Genomic DNA, 7,810 nt, shown 5'->3' with positions numbered 1-7,810 from the left:
TATTCTACTGATGTAATCTTCGGTGTTTCATCCCAAAACACTCAGTGGCTAAGAGGGCAATGCAGTGGTTTGATTTTTGGTGAGTTAAGCTGTTTCTGTTTTCTCCTTCTTCTTTGCCTCTTACAGGATCTGAGGGGAAAATAGTAACTCAGTGATCCTGTCGCTCTTTCTATTGCCTGCTCCAAATGACTATGTTTCTAGCATCTTACATTAAAATTACTTTATTTTGTCTTCAAAGGCAGATAAAGAGCATGATACTTAGAGTGTGCTTAGGTTGCATTATACACATTTCTATAGAAAAATATTTAGCTAGATAAAAATGGGTTTTCATATCTTGCCGATTACTCACATTAATGTATATACTTATGTAGACAAGAGAAGGTGTTTATATTAAAGAATAAGTGAATCTTTTCTTCCTTCTTCCCTGTTTTCTGCCTATGTATATTAATAATGTTCAGATAAGAGACTAACCTTGACTGTGTTAGGTATTCAAAACACCCTGAAACACATCTGCACTGAGAGAAGTTCCCTGGCTGAAACTGCCCTGCTGCTTGCAGTAAGAAGCCATCTAGAAAGTGCTTGTTGCGCTAAGCAATCACCAAATACCTTCTGAAGGCTGAGAGAAAGGTTAAATAGAAACTGAAAAGAGCACCTGATAATCACTCAGACTGCTGATCACAAACTAAAAAAAGCTAAAAGATGGTACCAAATTAAGAGAATTTTATCTGCATAGGCAGTATGTTTTTCTGGAACAGGACAGGTTCTGTCATTCCTGGCAATGAGAGTGGAGCAATTGCACAATGGCACAAAATGCAACTTTCACCTTACTTACTGCACTAGCCAAATTATTGCATGCATGCAAGACATATGACACAGCTGCAGAGATCTCTTTCACAGAACTAATGATATGTGACCGAACAATCTTTTTGGTCTAAATTTTAGCTTTTTCTTTCTTTTTTTTTTTTTATAATTACATTATCTCCCACTTTTATTTATGAAAATAAGGGAGCCATTTCTCCATGGCAATAGCCTATTCCACTCATGTCGTAACTTAAGCCTAGCAACAACTTTGAGTAAAAAAATAATACAATAAATCAAATATAATTTAAATTATTAAAATGATCCCCCAAATGGGAAAACAATTGTGTTAGTTGAAAGATTTCCTATTAGCACAGAGATTTAATTACTTTAAAGGAGGTCATGATGGATATAGTCAAAACCAAAGAAAGCCTGTTAAACAAAAGAAAAGCACCAGTCTTTAAAGGTGGTAGACCTACATTACCTGAAATAGTCAAGGTTTGTCAGATATACAATGATTAAATAAATACTGTAGAGATCTTTACAGTTTTAGAGGGTGAATATTTCAATAATTTCTATAAAAGAAATCAGTTCCTTTTCAGATGGGTAGCCAAAATCCTAAGTCACTCCTGAAAATGAAGGCTGATTATAGGATTCACTTCAAACCCATGTACGTCATCAGTAATCAGATGAAATTACAAATTAGAGACATATTATCAGCAGCCGAGTTAAATGTAAATTAGACAGGAGGAAAAAGAATGTAAGCAGTATCACCTGGTTTAAAAGAAAAGCAGAAAACAAAACCAGACCACTTTTTTCTCTTTTATTTGCCTATTTAAATTCAAGACATTTGATAGGTGAATTTAATTTTATCAATTTGTAATTTAGAAGCAAGAATAATTCTCCAAAATATCTTGTAGTCAATGAAACTAATGAAATCTTAAATCCCAGAGAAGTACAAAATAATATATATATTTATTAAAATATCAGGACAGAGGATGTATTAGGAAATGGATTTAATGAAAAAAGTCCTATCACTTGGTTACATGTTCATTATTTTTATTTTATTCATGTCCTTCAACAAGCCATGTGATCCTATGAAATACTTCAAACAGAAAGCAGAAATAATCCACCTCACGTTATCAATGGGTGTGACTTTGATGGGTGTGACTTCTCCACAATCAACCATGCTGTATGAATCTGGGCAGTGAATTTGTGTTGTCACCTTGTGTGAAATCTCTGACTTTTATGCTGTAGAGAGAGTTTTAATGCAGTCTAACTTAAGTGAGAAGTATCGGCTGTGCTTTATGTCCCGAATGATATGATTCATGTGAGCTTCCTGATGCCTTTTTTCCTCCCTCTCAATCATTCTAAAAGATGAGACATCCCTGGACATCCACCCAGATCAGAAAAAAAAAAAAATGTTCATGCACAGCAGAATTACTTTTCAAACATGCTAATTATATGTAATAATGGAAGACCCATTTATGATGCCCTGGAGTTGAATTATGTAGATCTCTTCTGTATAATTTTATGACTTCCATACATGTTCCAGATCAAATGCTCCTTCAAAATCATGGATGGCTCCACATGTTTGTCACTCTGCCCAGTTTACGGATCCCAGGTCTATCCATCTGTTCTAACTTTTAAGGAAAGACGTGATTATGGGGGTGGTGATTCCAAGCTCAGTAAAGGTTAGAAATGGAAGTTATTTCTTGGCTAATAGCAATAAGGTTGGAGTGCTTTGGTCCCATAAGACATGGACTTGCCTTGTGGGAAATTGAACAGCTGATGTTTGAAACCATTACTCTGTTGCTATCAAACAAGCTAAATTAAAAATGAAAAAAAAAATATATTTTTTCATGTTGACTGTTTAAGTTTCAGCTTTTCTTTTTTCATCATTATTTCAAAGATTTATTTACAATTTCAAGGCAAGTTTTGTGTTGTCTGATTAAATTAGTGATTTTTAAAAGTTGAAATGGAGGCTAGTTCTCCTCACTGAGGATTGTGCTTTGGTTTTGTTAACCCAAGTGCTCATATGAGCCTTTCCCAGCATGTCACTGTTGTCTCTTTTCAACAGTATGTAATTATATATAAGAAATAAAACCATAACTAAGTAGTAATTATTTTGGTAATAAATTGGAAAGGAACTTGTTAACTATCAAACCTGAGAGTATCAGAGACTTCTTACATAATTACATATTTATTAATTTAAAGGAGATAACACACACATATAATTATTAGTACCCAAAACAATGAGACCCTTGCCTATGCTCAGAGAATTTGTGATCTTTAAAGAGAGAAAATCTAAACAACTTTTTATGTCTTAAGTTCCTTGGGGACAAGAATTTCTTACATTTTTGTATGATGTCACTGTGGGGTCCCCGAAATTTTAATACAATTAACTGCTACTTCATGGTGAAAGCAATATCATAACCTTACTCATGGTTGCTCAGAGAATAAATGTAGATTCCTTCAAAACTAATAGCTTTTGAGATAATTGTCAGTTTTAAGAACAGCTGCCAAATGTTTGTGAAAATATACATTTGGATTGTAATGTGTCTCTGCCTTTCAGGGTTTCAAGTGGTGGTTTTTACCTTTGGGTCTTCTCCACTTAATCAAAGGTATATCACCTATGTGAAACCAGCAGTGGAAAATGAAAGGATTATAAAATGTTAGAAATTAGTTCTGCTTTACTTTTAAGATCTTTTATTTTAAATATTCTTGCACTCTTCCTCTTCAGATCAGAAACACGATACTTTACAGAGGTATAATTTGTGTTTGAGCATTTCACTCTTGTGAAAATTCCTGCACATTTGGCTATTATAAAAAATGTGAATAAATATGGATTGCATATGCTCAATAGCTGCTTACAGCCCTTAGAAGTCTGTGTTCATTCATGGTGCCTAAATTCCTCAGAGACCTGAATGCTGACTTAGTGCATATATGTCATTTTCAGAGAGTGAACAGGCATGCAAAGGGACCAGTTGCAATTAGTGTCTGGAGAAACAGGAGAAAGATAAGAGAAAAGAAAGATTCTACAACAAAATGAGGCATCAATGAAAGGATTGACAGTTAAAGAATATAATAATGAAGTTTGTCCATTACCTTAATCCATTCCTTTCATTCCAGGAAATTATGATCTACTTCAAGTGACCCCCCCCCCCCCCCCCCCGTTTTTTTTACCTGGTTTCATATTTCACTCATTATACAAAGTTCTGCTAGTCTGCAGATGGATTCTTGCCTAGGCCTGGAAAGTAAAGGATGCTGTCATGTGTGGTACTTATGTTTTACATGCATTGGAAGAGAATGAATGCCTTCCTCTCAGGGCAGCTAAGTTCTGCCTAGAAGTAGGGTCTGTCTCAGACCATCAGAGTTCCTGAGGAACTCTCCACAGTCCCTCACATCAGATGTTTCACACAGGGTCAATAACAGTGTGCTGCTCATTTCTGAATGCCCACCTCAGGACACTGCTGGTTCAGATGTAGAAGCCCTCGGCAGTTGTAGTTAAAGTGAATGGATGCTGTGATTGAAGATGCAGATTATTATAAAATGTGACAAAATCCCACAGTCTGGACTCTCGAGTATCTCAGCACTGACTGTTGTCTATGTGTCTCTGCTGCCTGTTTTTAAAGTGGAATATATTACCTTGTCACTTCAGAGAGGTTTTGTTAAGATAAATTAACCTTCAGGAAGCTCTCAGAGCTTTGCATGATGAGCACCATAGGGAAGCCCAGAAGGGAATGAACAATTCTCTCTTCAGCTCAGTGTTTGAGTGGTGTGCATGGGTTAGGCCTAGGGACACACACTGAAAAATAAAAATAAGTAAAATGGTGAAGGCTTGCTGATTAATTTAATTCCATTTTTCATATAGCCATAATGAGATGGGGGAGGATCTAGAAAAAAATCCTTGTGTCACGGTACATTTAAAGACCACATGATTTCGAATATGAAGGGAGGGAGTTAATTCTTGCTTTACTGTCTCTTGAGTACTTGATTTGAAACTTTAAAAATGGTGTTTCAGTACAGCTTTTTATGTATAGTAGAACATTTTATAGCTCTCTCTCTACCATTTTCTCTCTCTACCATTAGGCAGCTGGGAGAAAAGCTCACAGAACCTTAAAATGAGACTTTGGGCATCAATCCAAATGCTTTTTCCTGTTTTTTCTTAGCTTTTATAAGAGAAAAGAAAAAAAAACCTGTTTTAAGCATAGTCTGTACCCTGGGTTTATGGAAATAATGTGAAACTGACCGTGTTGTGTAGAAAATCTTGATACTGTATTGCTCTTCTTATGAACCACCTCCTTTTTTTCAACTGTTTTTTTTTGTTTTTTTTTTTTTTGGCCTGGTTGGTTCATACCCAGAATAATGTAGAAGTAGGTTTGCGGTATGATACACCAATTTTGACTTAAAAATGTTTTTGAAACCTGGAGTTTCTAAGTTGCTTAGAATCATATGATCAGAACTTTTTAACAAACCAAACAAAAAAAAAATCCTTACATTCAGAAATGCTATGGTAGGATTTTATACTGCCTGAATTATGCATATTGACTGCAATTTAATCTTCACTGAGATTTCACTTTGATTTTCCCATTTTTAAGCTCTTGGTATCCCTGAGGATGTTGGTCCCAAACAAAATAGAAATTGGGGCTGTTTCTTGGCTGGAAGGCACATTGGAAAGCAGGACAGTAACTGAGCTATTTTATCCATAGTATTTAGAGCACGGTTGGTGAGGGGTGTGCTCACCATGTCCAAAAAACTGGGGAGGGCTGGAGACAACTATCAGGCTGACCAGATAGAAAACTTCATTCCCTTCTTTGAACAGTACTAAAGTAAACATTATGTCCATGAAAGAATTATATATTCTTTTGAGTACAGAGTTGGCTCCAAAATTACCCTGATTCCTTAAGACCTGTGTCTTGGTTTAGGTCAAATTTGTGAGGAAATTTACAAATTTAAAAATTTTTAAATTTGTAAAAAAAAATACAAGTTTACAACCATCATAAAGTCACTCTAGGACAACCTGTCAGTTTGACGAAGTAAAAAGTGTTCTCATAAGGCTCAAATAACATATTTAATTTTCTTAAAGGAGTCGCAAATGACAGTAACTAATTTTCTTAAAGGAGAAACAATTTACCAGGATAAATCCTGGTAAATTTATGTTTTTCACATTTTTAATTTCTCCTTTTTCTCCTGTCTTCACTGACACAGGCATGTTGGTTATAAGTGCACACTGAAAAAGCAGCAATGAATGCAGAATACATGTTACATTGTTTGGTTTTTTTTGTTTGTTAGTTTTTTTTTTTTTTTGGGTTGGTTGTTTAGTATTTGGTTTATTTTGGGGGGTTGTTTGCTTGTTTGTTTTTTGTTTTGCTTTTTTTGGGGTTGTTTTGGTAGTGGTGGTGGTTTTTTTTGCTGTTTTTTTTTTAATTCCAATTTTGAAGGATTACAATAAATCATGAAAGTAGTGAGCATCCTTAGGGAAAAAACTGTTTTCTTGCAAGACAAGTTCCTTATTTAGCACCTGAAAATACTTTTTCTCTTGTTTCATAGTATCTGTAATCTGGTTGTTTGGTTTTGGAACAAAATCTTAGTCAAATGAGTCTTTATGAACAATGCTGCTCTGTGGTAATTTTTGCTATGCTGTAGTTTTCAGCTGTCATTTTAGCTTTATGAACATCCACAAGTTGTACAAATTTAACCATATTACAGTCCTATGAATTTCTATCTACAGTAACTGTTGCATTTCAAAAAAATCCCAGTCAGTCCATATAAAGACTAAATTATGACATTGCTGTCTTCATTAAATTTTTAAGGAATTTTGTTTTGTGTTTTTAATCTATGCTGCGCCTAGCCCTCTTGTGGACAGTTCTTTAAGGAAGAAGAAAGCTGAGGATAGGAACAGATTACTGCAACTTTTCCCAGCAAGCTGGGAAACTGGAAACTGAGACAGTCATTGCAACTCCTAAACAAGACAGTCTGTGAAAAGAACCATTTGATCATTATCTGTCTGTGATCAGCTAGGACAAGATTGTTATTCCTGATTATTTATCCAGGAAAACATGAAGCATGTACAAATCTTTTCAGCAAAAGAATGCAATTCCTTTTAGCTATTTTCCAAATACCTTTATGCATTTTTTAAAAAATTTAAAAAACAACGAAGAAACAAAAGCATGCTTCATAAACCAATGTAGTGAAGTACCTTTAGTTTGAAAAGGGAGAGAGCTCTGATTTCATAAAACTGAAATATTTCATTATGCTGCTGATGAAAGGAAATATAAGAATTTCAAAACAAAATAGTCTGTTTGTGTTGACAGTGGGTATTTCATATCCCTTTGAGGTAAGCCAATGACAATGCAAAATGCTTACTATAATGCCTTTTCAACACATTGGAAAACTTCTGAGAGGAGATGATGAAACACACTGGCAAAGCTTCAGCTGTTTGCATACAAAATTATTCTTTTTTTCAGTAAATAAATTCACTTTTATCATTTCAAGTACAGGTATTTCCTTTGGTTTAAGTTTTATATAAATCAATAAACATCTACCGTAGCAGTTTCAGCCTTTGAAGGGAGTTTTCTTGAGAGGCAAAAAGGAAAAGTGTCAGCATTTGTCTCCAGGCATTATTTTTCTGCATTTGCCTGCCTATGAGACAATAGTTTTCAAGTAAATTTTATAACTGTGACGTCCTTCGTGATGCAGGACCAAGAAGCCAAGAGGGAACTGGAAGCTCCAGAGATCATTGCAAAATGGGAAAGTTTTTCTTCCAAAGGTAGCTGGTAAACAGAAACTTATCAATGACTAATTTGCATCTGAGCTTTAACAGAAAGAAACTGTCCGGTATTTGACATACTCACCTTAGAAAAAAAATCTAGTTTTTACCTGTTTACGTGTATATATGTGTATATATATATATATATATGTATGTATTTGCATAGTCTTCATTATCCAATGAATCAGTAAGAATTCATTCCACTGTTTTTTCATGCATCTACACTCTGTAAAGAAAATT

This window comes from Cinclus cinclus, chromosome 1, assembly GCF_963662255.1.
Source record: "Cinclus cinclus chromosome 1, bCinCin1.1, whole genome shotgun sequence".
NCBI classification, from domain to species: domain Eukaryota; kingdom Metazoa; phylum Chordata; class Aves; order Passeriformes; family Cinclidae; genus Cinclus; species Cinclus cinclus.
This window is presented reverse-complemented; position numbering follows the sequence as displayed.